Source organism: Arachis ipaensis, chromosome B2 (assembly GCF_059453495.1).
Source record: "Arachis ipaensis isolate K30076 ecotype BB chromosome B2, ASM5945349v1, whole genome shotgun sequence".
NCBI classification, from domain to species: domain Eukaryota; kingdom Viridiplantae; phylum Streptophyta; class Magnoliopsida; order Fabales; family Fabaceae; genus Arachis; species Arachis ipaensis.
In genome coordinates this window covers 36,680,393-36,700,938 of record NC_142437.1, presented here as the reverse complement: position 1 = coordinate 36,700,938, position 20,546 = coordinate 36,680,393, and the positions used below count along the sequence as shown (strand labels likewise).

The 20,546-nt window shown below is 39.3% G+C and overlaps 1 non-coding gene and 1 pseudogene across 1 annotated transcript; one reads left to right on the top strand and one right to left on the bottom strand.

Annotated features, from left to right (window-relative positions):
• LOC148573603 (uncharacterized) overlaps window positions 1-20,546 on the bottom strand; it is a 37,819-nt pseudogene that overhangs the window by 7,267 nt on the left and 10,006 nt on the right.
• LOC148573604 (small nucleolar RNA R71) lies at window positions 5,656-5,763 on the top strand. The gene has a single exon (XR_015905669.1). It is a non-coding gene; the product is annotated as a small nucleolar RNA R71 (small nucleolar RNA).

The window sequence follows — 20,546 nt, the reverse complement described above, 5'->3', positions numbered from 1 at the left end:
TATATGATCTTGCGTTAGCTTATCCCGGTTCGTCACGTTTATCGATCGGAGTGTTGCGCTTTCGAGTTACGGTTTTTGTTTACTGGTGCACGAAATTGTGATGTCCAGGCTCAAACAATCCCTAGCAACGTGAGCAACTTGGTGCGCGGATCTCAATACATAATTGTCACAACTTCGATACAACTAACCAGCAAGTGCACTGGGTCGTCCAAGTAATACCTTACGTGAGTAAGGGTCGAATCCCACGGAGATTGTTGGTATGAAGCAAGCTATGGTCACCTTGTAAATCTCAGTCAGGTAGATATAAAGTGATAATGGTGTTTTCGAATATGATATAATAAAAGAGGGATAGAGATACTTATGTAATTCATTGGTAGGAATTTCAGATAAGAGAATGGAGATGCTTTCGTTCCTCTGAACCTCTGCTTTCCTGCTATCTTCATCTAGTCAGTCTTACTCCTTTCCATGGCTGGCTTTATGCAAGGGCATCACCGTTGTCAGTGGCTACATCCCCTCCTCTCAGTGAATAATATGCTCACGCACCCTGTCACGGCACGGCTATTCATCTGTCGGTTCTCGATCATGCTGGAATAGGATTCACCCTCCTTTTGCGTCTGTCACTAACGCCCAGCACTCGCGAGTTTGAAGCTCGTCACAGTCATTCTATCATTGAATCCTACTCGGAATACCACAGACAAGGTTTAGACCTTCTGGATTCTCTTGAATGCCGCCATCATTCTAGCTTACGCCACGAAGATTCCGGTTAGGAGATCTAAGAGATATTCATTCTAGCTTATTTCATGTAGAACAGAAGTGTTTGTCAGGCACGCGTTCATAAGGGAGAAGGATGATGAGCGTCACACATAATCATCACCTTCATCACGTTCTTGGGTGCGAATGGATATCTTAGAAGAGAAATAAGAAGAATTGAATAGAAAACAGTAGTACTTTGCATTAATCTTTGAGGAACAGCAGAGCTCCACACCTTAATCTATGGAGTGTAGAAACTCTACCGTTAAAAATACATAAGTGAAGGTCCAGGCATGGCCGAGATGGCCAGCCCCCTAAAACGTGATCAAAGGATCCTAAGGTAATCCAAAGATGCCTAATACAATAGTAAGAGGTCCTATTTATAATAAACTAGCTACTAGGGTTTACATGAGTAAGTATTTGATGTATAAATCCACTTCCGGGGCCCACTTGGTGTGTGTTTGGGCTGAGCTTAAGTGTTACACGTGCAGAGGCCATTTGTGGAGTTGAACGCCAGTTTTTGTGCCAGTTTGGGCGTTCAACTCTGGTTTTGGATCCTTTTCTGGCGCTGGACGCCAGATTTGGGTAGAAAGCTGGCGTTGAACGCCAGTTTACGTCATCTATTCTTGGCCAAAGTATAGACTATTATATATTGCTGGAAAGCCCTGGATGTCTACTTTCCAACGCAATTGGAAGCGCGCCATTTCGAGTTCTGTAGCTCCAGAAAATCCACTTTGAGTGCAGGGAGGTCAGAATCCAACAGCATCAGCAGTCCTTTTTCAACCTCTGAATCTGATTTCTGCTCAAGTCCCTCAATTTCAGCCAGAAAATACCTGAAATCACAGAAAAATACACAAACTCATAGTAAAGTCCAGAAATGTGAATTTAACATAAAATCTATTAAAAACATCCCTAAAAGTAACTAGATCCTACTAAAAACATACTAAAAACAATGTCAAAAAGCGTATAAATTATCCGCTCATCACAACACCAAACTTAAATTGTTGCTTGTCCCCAAGCAACTGAAAATCAAAATAGGATAAAAAGAATAGAATATACTATAAATTCCAAACTATCAATGAAACAGAGCTTCAATCATATGAGCGGGACTTATAGCTTTTTGCCTCTTGAATAGTTTTGGCATCTCACTTTATCCATTGAGGTTCAGAATGATTGGCATCTATAGGAACTCAGAATTCAGATAGTGTTATTGATTCTCCTAGTTCAGTATGATGATTCTTGAACACAGCTATTTTATGAGTCTTGGCCGTGGCCCTAAGCACTTTGTTTTCCAGTATTACCACCGGATACATAAATGCCACAGACACATAATTGGGTGAACCTTTTCAGATTGTGACTCAGCTTTGCTAAAGTCCCCAATTAGAGGTGTCCAGGGTTATTAAGCACACTCTTTTTTTGCTTTGGACCTTGACTTTAACCGCTCAGTCTCAAGTTTTCACTTGACACCTACACGCCACAAGTACATGGTTAGGGACAACTTGGTTTAGCCGCTTAGACCAGGATTTTATTCCTTTAGGCCCTCCTATCCACTGATGCTCAAAGCCTTGGGATCCTTTTTATTTGCCCTTGCCTTTTGGTTTTAAGGGTTATTGGCTTTTTGCTCTTGCCTCTTGGTTTTAAGAGCTTTTGGCTTTTTCTGCTTGCTTTTTCTTTTTCTTTCTAATTTTTTTTCGCCTATTTTTTTTCTATTTTTTTCTGCAAGCTTTGTTCTTTGCTGCTTTTTCTTGCTTCAAGAATCATTTTTATGATTTTTCAGATTATCAAATAACATGTCTCCTAGTCATCATTCTTTCAAGAGCCAACATATTTAACATTCTTAAACAACAACTTCAAAAGACATATGCACTGTTCAAGCATACATTCAGAAAACAAGAAGCATTGTCACCACATCAATATAATTAAACTAAGTTCAAGGATAAATTCGAAACTCATGTACTTCTTGTTCTTTTGAATTAAAACATTTTTCATTTAAGAGAGGTGATGGATTCATAGGACATTTATAACTTTAAGACATAGTTACTAACTACTAATGATTATGAAATGAAGACACAAACACAGATAAGCACATAACATAGAAAACGAAAAACAGAAGAAATAAGAACAAGGAATGAATCCACCTTAGTAATGTTGGCGTTTCCTTCTTGAGGAACTAATGATGTCCTTGAGCTCTTCTATGTCTCTTCCTTGTCTTTGTTGCTCCTCCTTCATTGCTTTTAGATCTTCTCTGATTTCATGAAGGATGATGGAGTGCTCTTGATGTTCCACCCTTAGTTGCTTCCAATAATTGTGTGGAAGAAAATGTATCCCCTGAGGTATCTTAGGGATCTCTTGATTTGCAGTCAAATGTTCTACCACTGAGCTATAGACCCTTGATGGAAGCTTTTGTCTTCCCTTTCCTCTTTCTAGAGGTTTCTCTGGCCTTAGGTGCCATCAATGGTTATGGAAAAAACAAAAAAGCTATGCTTTTACCACACCAAACTTAGAATGTTGCTCGCCCTCGAGCAAAAGAAGAAAGAATAGAAGAAGAAGAGGATATGGAGGAAATGGATGGCTGTGTGTATTCGGCCATATGGGTGGGATTGGGTGGGGAAGAGATGTTGAATTTTGAAGGAAAGTGGGTGTTTGGGAAAGAGTTAATAGGGAAGAGTGTTTATTGGGAATAGAGGATGATTGAGAAGAGAGAAGAGAGTGAGTGGAGGTAGGTGGGGATCCTGTGGGGTCCACAGATCCTGAGGTGATCCTGTGAGGTCCACAGATCTTGAGGTGTCAAGGCATTTACATCCCTGCACCAATTTAGGCATGCAAAATGCCCTTGCACACAACTCTGGGCATTCAGCGCCAGGTTGGTGCCCATTTTGGGCGTTCAACCCCCATTTGCTGCCATTTCTGGCGTTGAACGCCAGAACCATGCTTGTTCTGGGCGTTCAGCGCCAGGATGCTCCCATTCTGGGCGTTCAGCGCCAGAACTATGCTCTGTTCTGGCGTTTGAACGCCAGACAGATGCTCCTCCAGGGTGTGATTTTTCTTCTGCTGTTTTTGATTCTGTTTTTGAATTTTTTGTTTATTTTGTGACTCCACATGATCATGAACCTAAGAAAACATGAAAAACAATAAAAATAAGAATTAGATAAACATTGGGTTGCCTCCCAACAAGCGCTTCTTTAATGTCAATAGCTTGACAGTGGGCTCTCATGGAGCCTCACAGATGTGCAGAGCTTTGTTGAGACTCTCCAACACCAAACTTAGAGTTTGGATATGGGAGTTCAACACCAAACTTAGAGTTTGGTTGTGGCCTCCCAACACCAAACTTAGAGTTTGACTGTGGGGGCTCTAGTTGACTCTGCTTGGAGAGAAGCTTTTTCTGCTTCCTCCCATGGTTGCAGAGGGAGATCCTTGAGTTTTAAACACAAGGGAGTCCTCATTCCATTGAAGGAATATTTCACCTCTGTCAACATCAATCACAGCTCTTGCTGTGGCCAGGAAAGGTCTTCCTAGGATGATGGATTCATCCTCTTCCTTTCCAGTATCCAGGACTATGAAATCAGCAGGGATGTAAAGGCCCTCAACCTTTACTAATACATCTTCTACTTGTCCATAAGCCTGTTTTCTTGAGCTGTCTGCCATCTCTAGTGAGATTTTAGCAGCTTGCACCCCATAGATTCCCAGTTTCTCTATTACAGAGAGGGGCATGAGGTTTATTCCTGAACCAAGGTCACATAGAGCCTTAAAGATCATGGTGCCTATGGTACAGGGTATTATGAACTTTCCAGGATCCTGTCTCTTCTGAGGCAATGTCAGTTGATCCAGATCACTTAGTTCATTGATGAACAAGGGAGGTTCAACTTCCCAAGTATCAATGCCAAATAATTTGGCATTCAGCTTCATGATTGCACCAAGAAACTTGGCAGTTTGCTCTTCAGTAACATCCTCATTCTCTTCAGAAGAGGAATACTCATCAGAGCTCATGAAGGGCATAAGGAGGTTCAATGGAATCTCTATGGTCTCTAGATGAGCCTCAGAGTCCTTTGATTCCTCAGAGGGAAGCTCCTTATTGATCACTGGACGTCCCAGGAGGTCTTCCTCCTTGGGATTCACGTCCTCTCCTCTCCTCACAGGTTCGGCCATGGCGCTTATGTCAATGGCCTTGCACTCTCCTTTTGGGTTCTCTTCTGTATTGCTTGGGAGAGTACTAGGAGGGATTTCAGTGATCCTTTTACTCAGCTGGCCCACTTGTGCTTCCAGATTTCTAATGGAAGACCTTGTTTCATTCATGAAACTTACAGTGGCCTTAGATAGATCAGAGACTAAATTTGCTAAATTAGAAGCATTTTGTTCAGAGTTCTCTGTCTGTTGCTGAGTGGATGATGGAAAAGGCTTGCTATTGCTAAACCTGTTTCTTCCATCATTGTTAAAGCCTTGTTGAGGCTTTTGATCCTTCCATGAGAAATTTGGATGATTTCTCCATGATGAGTTATAGGTGTTTCCATAAGGTTCACCTAAGTAATTTACCTCTGCTATTGCAGGGTTCTCAGGATCATAAGCTTCTTCTTCATGAGAAGCCTCTTGAGTACTGTTGGATGCAGCTTGCATTCCATGCAGACTCTGAGAGATCATATTGACTTGCTGAGTCAATATTTTATTCTGAGCCAATATGGCATTCAGAGTATCAACTTCAAGAACTCCCTTCTTCATAGGCGTCCCATTGCTCATAGGATTCCTTTCAGAAGTGTACATGAACTGGTTATTAGCAACCATGTCAATGAGTTCTTGAGCTTCTGCAGGCGTTTTCTTTAGGTGAATGGATCCACCTGCAGAAGTGTCCAGTGACATCTTTGATAGCTCAGATAAACCATCATAGAATATATCCAGGATGGTCCATTCTGAAAGCATGTCAGAAGGACACTTTTTGGTCAACTGTTTGTATCTTTCCCAAGCTTCATAGAGGGATTCACCTTCTTTCTGTCTGAAGGTTTGAACATCAGCTCTAAGCTTGCTCAGCTTTTGAGGAGGAAAGTACTTGGCTAAGAAAGCCGTGACCAGCTTATCCCAAGAGTTCAGGCTGTCTTTGGGTTGAGAATCCAACCATAATCTAGCTCTGTCTCTTACAGCAAAAGGGAAAAGCATGAGCCTGTAGACTTCAGGATCTACTCCATTAGTCTTAACAGTATCACATATCTGCAAGAATTCAGTTAAGAACTGAAAAGGATCTTCAGATGGAAGTCCATGAAACTTGCAGTTCTGCTGCATCAGAGAAACTAATTGAGGTTTCAGCTCAAAGTTGTTTGCTCCAATGGCAGGAATGGAGATGCTTCTTCCATGTAAATTGGAATTAGGTGCAGTAAAGTCACCAAGCATCTTCCTTATATTATTATTATTTTCGGCTGCCATCCCCTCTTCCTGTTCGAAAATTTCTGAAAGGTTATCTCTGGATTGTTGTATTTTGGCTTCTCTTAATTTTCTCTTCAGAGTCCTTTCAGGTTCTGGATCTGCTTCCACAAGAATGTTCTTATCCTTGCTCCTGCTCATATGACAAAGAAGAAGGCACAGAAAAATAATAATAATAATGGAGATCCTTTATACCACAGTATAGGGATTCCTGTGTGAGTGGAAGAAGAGGGGGAGACAAAGAATGTAATATAATGGAAGAAACACAACTGTGAGGATGGAAGAGAGGTGAGATGAGATGTTAGGATATGAATGAATAAATAGAATGAGATGGGGGAGGGATACTTTTCGAAAATTATTTTGAAAAAGAGTTAGTGATTTTCGAAAATGGTTTTTGAAAAATGTTAGTAATTTTTCGAAAATTTTTGAAATAAAAAATAAAAAATAAAAATAATTAGTTAATTAAAAAGAAATTTTTGAAAAAGAGGGAAGATATTTTCGAAAATGAGAGAGAGAAAGTTAGTTAGGTGGTTTTGAAAAAGTTAAGAAACAAACAAAAAGTTAGTTAGTTAGTTGAAACAAATTTTTAGGAAGTTAGAAAAGATATTTTGAAAAGATATGATAGAAATTAGTTTTGAAAAAGATTTGATTTTTAAAATCACAATTAATGACTTGATTCATAAGAAATCACAAGATATGATTCTAGAACTCAAAGTTTGAATCTTTCTTAACAAGCAAGTAACAAACTTCAAATTTTTTGAATCAAAACATTAATTGATTATGTTATTTTCGAAAATTTGATTTAAAAATAAGAAAAAGATTTTTGAAAAATATTTTTAGAATTTTTGAAAATAACTAAGAAATTTGAAAAAGATTTGATTTTTGAAAAAGATTTTGAAAAAGATAAGATTTTCAAATTGAAAATTTGATTTGACTCATGAGAAAGAACTTGATTTTAAAAATTTTTGAAAAAGTCAACTCAAATTTTCGAATTTGATGAGAGAAAAAAGGAAAAGATATTTTTTTTTATTTTTGAATTTTTATGATGCAAGGGAAAAACAAGAAAAATGATGCAATGCATGAAATTTTTAGATCAAAACAATGAATGCATGCATGAATGATATGAGTGTCAAGATGAACACCAAGAACACTTTGAATGTCAAGATGAACATCAAGAACATATTTTTGAAAAATTTTTGATGCAAAGAAAACATGTAAGACACCAAACTTAGAATTCTTTAATGCTTAGGTACTAAGAATTCAAGAATGCATATGATAAACATGAAAAGACACAAAACAAAAAATCATCAAGATCAAACAAGAAGACTTACCAAGAACAACTTGAAGATCATGAAGAACACTATGAATGCATGAAATTTTCGAAAAATGCAAGATGCATATGCAAATGACACCAAACTTATGATATGACTCAAGACTCAAACAAGAAACAGAAAATTATTTTTTGATTTTTTTTTATTTTCTAATTTTTTGTATTTTTATTTATTTTTTTTTTTCGAAAATTATCGTGAAAAATAAAAATAAGGATTTCAAAATTTTTAATATGAATTCCAGGAATCTTGCCATGTTAGTCTTAAAGCTCCAATCAAAGGGTCAGGCATGGCTTAATAGCCAGCCAAGCTTTAGCATATAATTACATGGACTGGAGTGATTAGTTGGATGCCAATCCCAAAATAGTTTGGGTATGGCTTTACAGCCAGATAGGCTTCAACATGCTTCATGAAACACTAGAATTCATTCTTAAAAATTCTGAAGAAAAATAATATTTTTGAAAACATTTTTTTTTTCAAAAACAAGTGAGAAAATTTTGAAATATTTTTGAAAAATTTTTGAAAAGAAAACAAAAAGAAAATTACCTAATCTGAGCAACAAGATGAACCGTCAGTTGTCCAAACTCAAACAATCCCCGGCAACGGCGCCAAAAACTTGGTGCACGAAATTGTGATGTCCAGGCTCAAACAATTCCTGGCAACGTGAGCAACTTGGTGCGCGGATCTCAATACATAATTGTCACAACTTCGATACAACTAACCAGCAAGTGCACTGGGTCGTCCAAGTAATACCTTACGTGAGTAAGGGTCGAATCCCACGGAGATTGTTGGTATGAAGCAAGCTATGGTCACCTTGTAAATCTCAGTCAGGTAGATATAAAGTGATAATGGTGTTTTCGAATATGATATAATAAAAGAGGGATAGAGATACTTATGTAATTCATTGGTAGGAATTTCAGATAAGCGAATGGAGATGCTTTCGTTCCTCTAAACCTCTGCTTTCCTGCTATCTTCATCTAGTCAGTCTTACTCCTTTCCATGGCTGGCTTTATGCAAGGGCATCACCGTTGTCAGTGGCTACATCCCCTCCTCTCAGTGAATAATATGCTCACGCACCCTGTCACGGCACGGCTATTCATCTGTCGGTTCTCGATCATGCTGGAATAGGATTCACCCTCCTTTTGCGTCTGTCACTAACGCCCAGCACTCGCGAGTTTGAAGCTCGTCACAGTCATTCAATCATTGAATCCTACTCGGAATACCACAGACAAGGTTTAGACCTTCCGGATTCTCTTGAATGCCGCCATCATTCTAGCTTACGCCACGAAGATTCCGGTTAGGAGATCTAAGAGATATTCATTCTAGCTTATTTCATGTAGAACAGAAGTGTTTGTCAGGCACGCGTTCATAAGGGAGAAGGATGATGAGCGTCACACATAATCATCACCTTCATCACGTTCTTGGGTGCGAATGGATATCTTAGAAGAGAAATAAGAAGAATTGAATAGAAAACAGTAGTACTTTGTATTAATCTTTGAGGAACAGCAGAGCTCCACACCTTAATCTATGGAGTGTAGAAACTCTACCGTTAAAAATACATAAGTGAAGGTCCAGGCATGGCCGAGATGGCCAGCCCCCTAAAACGTGATCAAAGGATCCTAAGGTAATCCAAAGATGCCTAATACAATAGTAAGAGGTCCTATTTATAATAAACTAGCTACTAGGGTTTACATGAGTAAGTATTTGATGTATAAATCCACTTCCGGGGCCCACTTGGTGTGTGTTTGGGCTGAGCTTAAGTGTTGCACGTGCAGAGGCCATTTGTGGAGTTGAACGCCAGTTTTTGTGCCAGTTTGGGCGTTCAACTCTGGTTTTGGATCCTTTTCTGGCGCTGGACGCCAGATTTGGGTAGAAAGCTGGCGTTGAACGCCAGTTTACATCGTCTATTTTTGGCCAAAGTATGGACTATTATATATTGTTGGAAAGCCCTGGATGTCTACTTTCTAACGCAATTGGAAGCGCGCCATTTCGAGTTCTGTAGCTCCAGAAAATCCACTTTGAGTGCAGGGAGGTCAGAATCCAACAGCATCAGCAGTCCTTTTTCAACCTCTGAATCTGATTTCTGCTCAAGTCCCTCAATTTCAGCCAGAAAATACCTGAAATCACAGAAAAACACACAAACTCATAGTAAAGTCCAGAAATGTGAATTTAACATAAAATCTATTAAAAACATCCCTAAAAGTAACTAGATCCTACTAAAAACATACTAAAAACAATGTCAAAAAGCGTATAAATTATCCGCTCATCATTTACCCTCTTTTTCTACAAAGGCTCCTAGTTATAATCAATTATTCATACTACTATACGTACTAAATTTTTGTTTTAGAGGTCGTAATACCTTGCCATCTCTGAATTATGACTTAAGCATAAGACTTTGTATGGTAGGGTGTTACATTATGGTATCAGAGCAGTTCATTCCTGTAGAGCCTGGGGAATGGACTGACTATGCTTCTGTGCATTCTCTGTGTGTGTGTTATGTGCTACTAGTATATCTGCTTGATATAATTGGCATAAACGTTCATGAGCATGCATTAGAGACTTTGAAGCACTAGACTTTCGATATTGAGACTGATCAACTTAATATCGATTGTTTGGTGTGTATAGGGACCAGATGGCGCCTCGTGTACGCGGTAGAGGTCGTGGGAGAGGTTGTACTAATGCTCGTGCGCCGGAGACCAACCCTAATGATCCGGTGAACTTTATGAGTGCGTTGGAGAACATGGCTGCTGTTATGCAAGCCACTGCTGAGGCTCTTGGTCAACAAATGAACAACCATGGTAATGACGGAGGTAGAGTACAAGGCCCGATGACACTGGCAAACTTTTTGAAGGTTAATCCACCGAAGTTCAAGGGAACTACTAGCCCGACTGAAGCCGATACGTGGTTTCAGGCTATGGGACGAGCACTGCAAGCGCAGGTGGTACCTGAAGGGCAGCGTGTGGAGTTCGCTACCTATTTGCTCACTGGTGAAGCGTCGCATTGGTGGCAAGGAATCCAACGCCTCCTGCAGCAGGGTGATGATTATATCACCTGGGACGTCTTCCAAGAGGAGTTCTATAAGAAGTACTTTCCGACTTCTGCTAGGACGGCCAAGGAGCTTGAATTGTTGCAGCTGAAGCAGGATACTATGTCCGTATCTGAGTATACTGACAAGTTTGAGGAGCTGTTCAGATTCTCTCGTATGTGTCAAGGGACTCCGGTGGAATATGAGGAATGGAAGTGTGTTAAGTACGAAGGAGGACTCCGGAGCGATATTTTCAGTTCAGTGGGACCAATAGAGATTAGGACTTTCTCCGAGTTGGTGAACAAGTGTAGGGTTACTGAAGAGTGTGTGAAGAGGGCAGCCACCGAGAAAGGGAGTCACAAAGGACCATTTCCACAGAACCGAGGGAAGAATTTTGCACCTAGAGGTCCGTCTTTCAAAAGGGGAGGTTCTTTTAGGTGGCCCAACAATAACTACTCCCAAGGGAAAAGGTTTGGGAAGCAGCCTCAGAATGATCAAGCTTGTACTAGGTGTGGGAGTCACCATCCGGGAGTACCATGCAAGGCCGGATGGGGTTTGTGCTACAATTGTGGAAAGGCGGGGCATAAAGCCTCAAGTTGTCCAGAGAAGCAAAAGCAAGGTGCTGGGAAAGCACAACAGACTGGTCGGGTGTTCACCACCTCAGCTGTGGGTGCAGAGGGATCCGAGACACTCATTCGAGGTAACTGTGAAATGGCTGGTCAAACTTTAAATGCTTTATTTGATTCGGGAGCATCGCATTCATTCATTGCATTTGAGAAAGCCCATGAGTTAGGGTTGAAGATTGTAACCTTAGGTTATGACTTAAAAGTGTATAATGCTACCCATGAAGCCATGGTAACTAGGCTAGGATGCTCGAAAGTTTCGTTTAGGTTCAAGCAGCGTGATTTTGTCCATAATTTAATCTGCGTACCGATGATCGGTCTTGACCTTATCTTGGGATTGGACTGGTTATCCGAGAACCATGTCCTGCTTGATTGCTCTACAAAGTCGGTGTACTTTATGCCGGAAGATACAGAAGGGTCGGTCGTGGTGAATAATTATTACTTGAATTCGATGATGGTGAACTGTTCCGGAATCGAATGTCAGGGTATCCTGTTGTTAACCGCGGGTGTTTCGGGTGATGATCAAAGGTTGGATCAGATTCCGGTAGTGTGTGAGTTTCCGGAAGTGTTTCCCGATGATATCGAGGAATTTCCACCTAACCGAGAGGTCGAGTTTGCTATTGAATTAGTGCCTGGGGCGGGACTAATCTCAAGTGCTCCTTATAGAATGTCACCGTTAGAGATGGCTGAGCTAAAGTCTCAGTTAGAGGAATTTTTGGGTAAGAACTTTATCCGACCAAGTGTTTCCCCGTGGGGTGCTCCAGTGTTACTGGTAAAGAAGAAAGATGGAAGTATGCGACTCTGTGTGGATTACAGGCAGCTGAACAAGGTCACCATAAAGAATAAGTACCCATTGCCGATGATTGATGATCTCATGGATCAGTTACAAGGAGCTGGGGTTTTCTCTAAGATCGATTTGCGATCCGGTTATCACCAGATAAGGGTGAGGGGTGAGGATATCCCTAAGACCACTTTCAAGACTCGTTATGGTCATTACGAGTATACTGTAATGTCCTTTGGGTTGACGAACGCTCCTGCAGTATTCATGGATTACATGAATAGAGTATTCCGTCCGTTTCTGGATAAATTCGTTGTTGTCTTCATTGACGACATACTGATTTACTCCAAGACTGAAGAAGAGCACGCAGAACACTTGAGGACCGTGTTGCAGATTTTAAAGGAGAAGAAACTCTATGCGAAACTGTCTAAGTGTGAGTTCTGGAAGAGTGAGGTGAAGTTTTTGGGTCACGTGGTGAGTAAGAAGGGAATAGTCGTAGATCCAACCAAGGTAGAAGCTGTGATGGATTGGAAGCAACCAACCACAGTAACTGAGATAAGGAGTTTTCTGGGTTTAGCTGGCTATTACCGAAGGTTCATCAAAGGCTTTTCGCAATTAGCCTTGCCGTTAACAAAGTTAACCCGCAAAGACACTCCGTTTGTTTTGACTCCTGAGTGCGAGGAGAGCTTTCAAACATTGAAGAAAAAGTTGACCACTGCACCTGTGTTAGTGTTACCTGAGCCGAACGAGCCTTTTGAGGTGTACTGTGATGCATCGTTAAAGGGTCTAGGGTGCGTGCTGATGCAGCATCATAATGTGGTGGCGTATGCCTCACGACAGTTGAGACCTCATGAAGTTAGTTATCCTACGCACGATCTGGAACTGCGGTCGTGTTTGCCTTGAAGGTGTGGAGGCATTATCTCTATGGGGTTAAGTTCCAAGTCTTCTCCGATCACAAGAGCTTGAAATATCTCTTTGATCAGAAAGAGCTTAATATGAGGCAAAGGAGGTGGATGGAATTGTTGAAAGACTATGACTTTGAGTTAAATTACCATCCTGGAAAGGCGAATATAGTGGCGGATGCGTTAAGTCGGAAGTCGTTATATGTGTCTTGGATGATGCTTCAAGAGGAGAAGTTGCTCAAGGGATTCGAGAGTCTAAAAATTGGTGCTCGAGAAGTATCTGGAACCTTGTGTTTGAGCCGATTAGAAATCTCAAGTGACTTTAAGTCCGAACTCCTAAAGGCTCATGAAAACGATGAAGCGTTATGGAAGGTGTTACCGGCTATCGAGCAAGGAAAACAGTGGAGAGTGTCAGAAGAAAAAGATGGGTTATGGAGATTCAAGGGTAGGATCATTGTGCCGAATGTTGGTACTTTGAGGCAAGATATCTTAAAGGAGGCACACAAAAGCGGATTCTCCATTCACCCGGGGAGTACTAAGATGTACCATGATTTAAAGGCGATGTTTTGGTGGCTGGGTATGAAGAATGATGTGGCGGAATATGTTTCAAAGTGCTTAACTTGTCAAAAGGTAAAGATTGAACATCAAAGACCTTCTGGGATGTTGCAACCTTTAGAGGTTCCGCAATGGAAGTGGGAGAGTATTGCAATGGACTTTGTGTCAGGATTGCCAAGGACTAGGACTGGTTTTGATGCTATCTGGGTGATTGTGGACCGACTGACGAAGTCAGCTCACTTTTTACCCGTTCGGATGACTTACACCCTTGAGAAGCTAGCTCGGTTATACATAAAGAAGATTGTGAGACTTCATGGTGTACCTACTACTATAATCTCTGATAGAGATCCTCGTTTCACTTCGAGGTTCTGGGGTGCATTTCAGAAAGCTTTTGGAACCCGATTAAGCTTGAGTACAGCTTACCATCCTCAAACAGATGGTCAATCTGAGAGGACGATCCAAACCCTAGAAGATATGTTGAGAGCTTGTGTTTTGGACCAACCGGCGAGTTGGGATCGGTATATGCCGTTAGTGGAGTTTGCATACAATAATAGTTACCATGCGAGCATCGGAATGGCTCCGTATGAGGCATTGTATGGGAGGAAATGTCAATCTCCGCTATGTTGGTATGAAGTTGGAGAGAAAGGCTTGTTGGGGCCGGAAATGATAGCTGAGACCACTGATCAAGTTAAAAAAATCCGAGATAGGATGCTTACGGCGCAGAGTCGCCAGAAAAGTTATGCCGATCAAAGGCGGAAGCCCTTGGAATTTGAGGAAGGAGATCATGTTTTCTTGAAGGTTACTCCAACCACAGGAGTAGGTAGGGCGATTAAAGCAAAGAAGTTGAATCCTCGATACATTGGTCCATTTCAGATCCTGGAGAGGATTGGGCCGGTGGCGTATCGGGTGGCTCTACCACCTCATCTTTTGAACCTGCACGATGTGTTTCACGTGTCGCAGCTTCGGAAGTACACTCCTGATGCTAGCCATGTATTAGAACCTGAATCGGTTCAGTTAAGGGAAGATTCGACGCTTCCAGTGGCTCCAATCAGAATCGATGATACTAGTATCAAGTGGTTGCGTGGAAAAGAGGTTTCATTAGTCAAAGTGGCTTGGAGTCGAGGCGGTATTGAGGAACACACTTGGGAACTTGAGTCGGAGATGCGAACGGACTATCCGCACTTATTCTCAGGTAATTGAATTTGAATTTTGTGGGCAAAATTCCCAATTAGGTGGGTAGAATGTAAGACCCGATTAATTAACGGCTAATTAACCCATAAATGAGAATTTATTCTAGAAAGCCAAAAATGATATTTTTAGGGCTAAATGTGATAGAGAAAATTGAGACGAGAATTTCGGTACCAATTTTATAGAAATCGGACCAAGATTGGACCGAACGGGCCAAACCGGGCCAACCGGACCCAAAGTGGGTCCTTGGCCCAACATAACTAAACCAAAACCCTAGTTTTCAGCACTCTCTCTCCTCGCTTAGCACTCAAACACGCTGAAAATTAAGATGGAGGGGGGAAGAACACTCTCTCAAGTTCTCTCCCTTGGTTGATCTTCAAACCACCATAACTTTTGATCTAGAGTTCCGATTGCCGCTCCGTTTACGGCCACGCGTTCACCGCGAAGAGCTCTACAAAACCCATACAATCAATCTTGAGGTAAGCCACGTTTTGCTCTTCGAATTTCCAGCCTTGATTTCGAGTTTCTTGAGCAAAAATGTTGAGATTTTGGGTTCTTTGATGTTATAGGATCCAACTCTCTTGAAGGAGAAGGTTAATCTTGTCTCCTTGGACCTTGGGTGTGGTAAGATTCTCAACCCTAGTGTAATTTGTTGTTCTTTGTGGTTTGGGTATTGAGATGTTGTGTATGGGTATGATGATTGTGGCTTAGGTTGTGTATATGTGAATATTGGAGCTTGATTGGTGATTTTGGAAAGCTTGGAAGAGGGTTTTGTGTGATAAAATCTATTCTTGGAGGTGTTGATACCTTGAGAGCTTGTGGACAAGTGGTTTGGAAGTGCTCCGATTGAGCGTGGGAAATCGGCTAAGGTATGGTTTCGGTTTCCCGTATCTAATATGTAATGTGGTAGGAAATACTTAGGCTAGAGGCCTTAAGATAGGCATTGAATTGATGATGTTGTTGAATGATTGAGATATATGATGTGATCATATATGTGATTATGAATATTGATGCCTTGATTGTGTGATATATGAGAAAATGCATGTTGTGATATATGCTTGATGAATGATTGAGGTTGAATTGATGGGTGGTACCATGTTGATGGTGAGTATGATGATGATTATGTATAATGATGGTTGATTGGAAATGGAATTATTGGAAATTGGGATGAGGAAGGATGTATGACATGATATTGTGTTTGTCCTTTAGCCATTTGATTGAGAAGTGTTAAAATGGTTGGATGTGGTTTTGGAAATTTTGGTAAAGTGTCAATGTGTGAGTTGAGGATGGCTTGATGTTGATTTTGGTACATTTTGAATGATTTCAAAGAAAAGGGTTGAAATTGGCATGTTTTGATTGATTTTGAAAAGAGTTGAAAGTGGCTTGTTTTGAAAATGGCACTTTGTGGTTTTGTATGAAAACTTGGTTTTTGGGCATACTTTGACGGGACATAACCTGGACTACGGATCTCTGATTTGTGCCAAATCTGTTTAGAAATGAAATTGGATCCGGGATGTCCATGCCGTTCGAAGAACGGGTGAAAAATGATTTAAAATGAGAGAGTTATGACCGTCGGAAGATTGGGAGTTGAACCTGTGAATTCTGCAGCTTTTAACTTAGAAAATTTTTAGCAGAATAACCCTCCGCGCGTAGGCGCACTTGGCGCGTGCGCGCCATTCTTCCAGGAAGCACCATCTACGCGTGCGCGTGGTGTGTGCGGGCGCGTCGATGCGCTGCGCCATATGCCCAGCTATTTTCCAGAGAGTTGTGCCAGAATTGTGCCAGTTTTGTGCCTGGGCGCAAGAGCACCCACGCGTACGCGTGGCTGACGCTTGCGCGTCGATGAGTTTTTGGCCATCCGCGCGTTCGCGTGGAGTGCGCGTACGCGTGGCCCTGTTTTCATCCCAAAGTTGATTTTTGAGTTTTAAAAGCCAAATTTCATACTTCTAAGCCTCCGATCTCACCACTTATGTCTTAAATCATTATGATATGCCTAGCATGAGGAAAAGGACTAGTGAATGTGGTAACTTGCGAGTGAAGCAAGGGAAAAATGAATGATCCATGAGGATCAAAGATGATTATGTGAGATGTGGAGGATGGCGGTGGAAGTGCTTGTTATGCCATGGGCCGAAGGGCCGTAATTGTTAATGAATTGGCTGGTTATGGATTTAACCGTGAGCTGGATGGCTGGATTATGCCGTGTGACGGCGGAGCCATGTTTATGGCTAAGTATAAATGCATATATGCTGTTGAATGAATTGTGAATGTTTGCACTTCCACCATTGGAGATGAAGGTTTCCCTGGGTAGTAGCAGTGGCTAGCTACCACGTACTCCAGGTTGAGACTCGAAGCTCTTTTGACCCTATGTCGTAAGTGTGGCCAGGTACTGTGAAAGGCCCGGATGAGCTCGCCCCCATAAATATTCACCAGTGATGGTGATGGATAAATATTCACCAGTGAGGGTGATGGATATGGATCATGATTATGATTAAGTTTATGATGAGTATAACTCGAGTTGGGGATGTACGACAGAGGGACAGTCCAATGGTTAGCTACTAGGACTTGTCGGATTGGCTCTATAACCGACAGATGATATCATCAGCCATTAGGGACAGGCATGCATCATAAGTATACTACATGAATTGTTTGAGATTGCCTATTTGACTGCATATTACTTGCTAATTGTCAAAATGCCTTATCTATTTCTATTTGTAAATCTCTTGTCTGAAATAATTGTGTTTGCTATATTATACTTCTGCTAGTGATTGGGAGGTCTGAAGGAATTGGAAAGGGAAGTATTAGTTAGACTGAATGATCTTTAGTCAGTTGCCACTTACGGTTTAGCTTGTTTATAAGCTTTGATATTTTCTGGAGGAAGTTCTAGGATTGCCTTCGGCTTTCCTCTATTATTATGTATTATATATGTGGAAGCTTTTACCATGCTGGGGACCTCTGGTTCTCACCCATGCGGATTTTGTGGTTTTCAGATGCAGGACGCGAAGCTTCTCGTTGAGGCATGCTGGAGACTTCTGGATTAGCGAAGATCCTTTGTTCTTGGGACTCTGTTTTGGTTTATATATCTTGTTTAGTTACTTTTATCTCCATTAAATAATACAAACTGTGATGACTCCTTCTAGAGGGGATTTTTGGAGAATAGGTTTTCTGTATTTGTGTCCCTTTGGGGTTTCCCCTTATTTTATCATATGTATATATTGCTATGCTCAGGCCGGTTATCTTCGCAGCCGGATTTTGAGTCTTGATATTCCTGTTTTTGACACTCTTTTGTATATATGATCTTGCGTTAGCTTATCCCGGTTCGTCACGTTTATCGATCGGAGTGTTGCGCTTTCGAGTTACGGTTTTTGTTTACCCTCTTTTTCTACAAAGGCTCCTAGTTATAATCAATTATTCATACTACTATACGTACTAAATTTTTGTTTTAGAGGTCGTAATACCTTGCCATCTCTGAATTATGACTTAAGCATAAGACTTTGTATGGTAGGGTGTTACAGATACCAATTTTTTAATTTCGACTTTTCTTTTAATTCTTCTTTCGAAATTTCTACTAACTCTTCATATTTTGCTTCGAATAAGTTTATAATTTGTATAGATTCAATTGGTGGTGCTCTATTCAAAGGATTTTGATAAAAATAATTTGTAACTTCATAATCTGAAGTATTAACCATTTCTACAATTTCTCTTGTATTTGTTATATGATTATTTATTACTAGTCCTTGATGTATATGTATAATTCTGATTTCATATTTATAATTTTTTTAATTCTGTTCTAATTTCTATCATAATTATAATATTCTTTTTTACATGGATTATTATATATATAATCTTTTATCTGTTTGTCTTTTTCTTTAATATAATTTCTTAAATCCTCAATAACTTCTTTTATTTCTACACTTTCTCTTGTTTCTAAATATCTTTCTAATTTTTCAATTTCATTCTCCATCTTTTCTTTCAACAGCTTTAATTCTTTTAAATCGTAATATGGTTTTTCAGGCATTTATAAATTTTCTAAATTTAATTCGAACTTGTTTATAATTATTCTTATTTCTATTTTTTTTATTATAAGATCATCAATTTCGTCCTGAAGATTATTTAATTCTTTTTTATACTCCTCTATTTTATTTTTTAATTTTTTCGCTCTTTTCCTTTTTATTTTATTTTCTGGTTTTTTAATCTTTTTTATGCTTCATAAATTAGGTAATCTTATTATAATTCCTAAAAATAGTTTTGTTTAACATTATTTATTTTAGAATTTCTGCAAACTCTATCATCGATTCATGACTATTTTCTAGAGATTCTATTAATTTTTCTACCTCTTCAACTTCTTTTTTCAGCTTGTTATAGATTATTTTTAGAGCTTCAAATGCTCTTTGATTTATTTCAGAAAACTGCAAATAATTCAAATGATTCTCTCTTTCAAAGAGCTCTTGTTTCTTATCTTGATAAGTTACATATATTTCTTCCTTATCTATTGTCATAATTTAATATTTAGGGTTTTATTTAATTTTTGACCTTTTTTGTTAATTCTTTTATTTCAGAGTTTTCTTCTTTAATTTTTAATTTAGATAAACTTAAAGGACTATTGATTTTAGATTCTCTTATCTGAAAATTTGATAAAAATGATCTTCTTGATGGTTCTTTTAATAATAGAACTGGATTTTCAATAGCTTTATATTTTAGTAATCCTGTTTTTATAATTTTCTGAAATAATTCATCGACATAAATTCTTTCTCTGTTTTTAAATATTATACTATGATGGCTATTTGTTAAAGCATAATTTATTGCATATGTAATTGAAAATGGTTCATCATCTTGTTCCATTAAACTTTTTCTATGAAATTTATAAGCTAAACTTATAGATCTTCCAAGATTTTCAGTTGATAAAGGTATAGCATATCCAAGATGGGCATTAAATTTAACATTTACATTTGCCAAATTTCCATGATCAATTCCAATTATTTGATCTATTAGGTCATCAGTAATTCTTTTGTCACAGATTGCTAAACTTATTGGTGAATTAATTCCTTTCATATATGTATATTTGATTAAGACTTGTATGGTACTAATATGAATCCATCCAATTTTAGATCTTTTTTGTTGATCCTTAATTTTCTCAATCTGTTTACTCAATTCTTCATCATTTATCAAAGCTATTTCAAGTTTTTCATTAGCAGATTTTATTTTTACAGGGGCTTCAAGTTGAATTTTTCCATAGTATATTATATTTTTTCTATTAAAAACTTCTTTTAAAAGACTTTGTTTATTACAATTTTCATTTGATTTGAGATTTAGTTCTATTTTTAGAACAGCCTGTTTTTCATTATCTAATAAAGCAGTTAATCTATAATAATCAGATTTTTCTGTTAATTCTAGGCTTTTTAAATAATTCATAACTAAGAGACTAGGATAAAGATGTACCTTTCTGGAGAAAAACTTCCTTTATTTAGTATATTTTACATAAGTTGTTTTTATCTCCAGAGGGGAGATTGTAGATATTAACTCCAGAGGGGAGTTTAAAACTATTTTTTCCTAAGGGAATTCTTTGTCAGACTACAGAATCGCCTCGGCAGCTTTCTCCTTGCTCTCCTAGCATATGAGTACTCTTAGCCTTCTACTTTCTGTTTTCTGATACTTTCTACAATTGCCTAAGCAATCTATTTATAATGGTTGGGTCTGATGGACAATTCTCATCCTTACCCTTTTTATGAAATTATTGCTTACGTCATTGTTTACTATCTTGCACCAGCTATGTTATTGGTGCTTTATGACCTAAGCGCTTACGTCATTATGCAATAATGTTGAGGGATGCTTCAGATGCACTGTCCTCCTCTTTTATCATGTGGGTGGATCCCATTTCATTATTGTTTTCTTCAGATATTTCTGAGGTGCATAGCTGGCTCCTGTGGTCTTCTCTGTCTTTTATTAAATAGCAAAGATTCCTTCTTATCCCTTCAGGAAGCTTTTCTAAAAGTC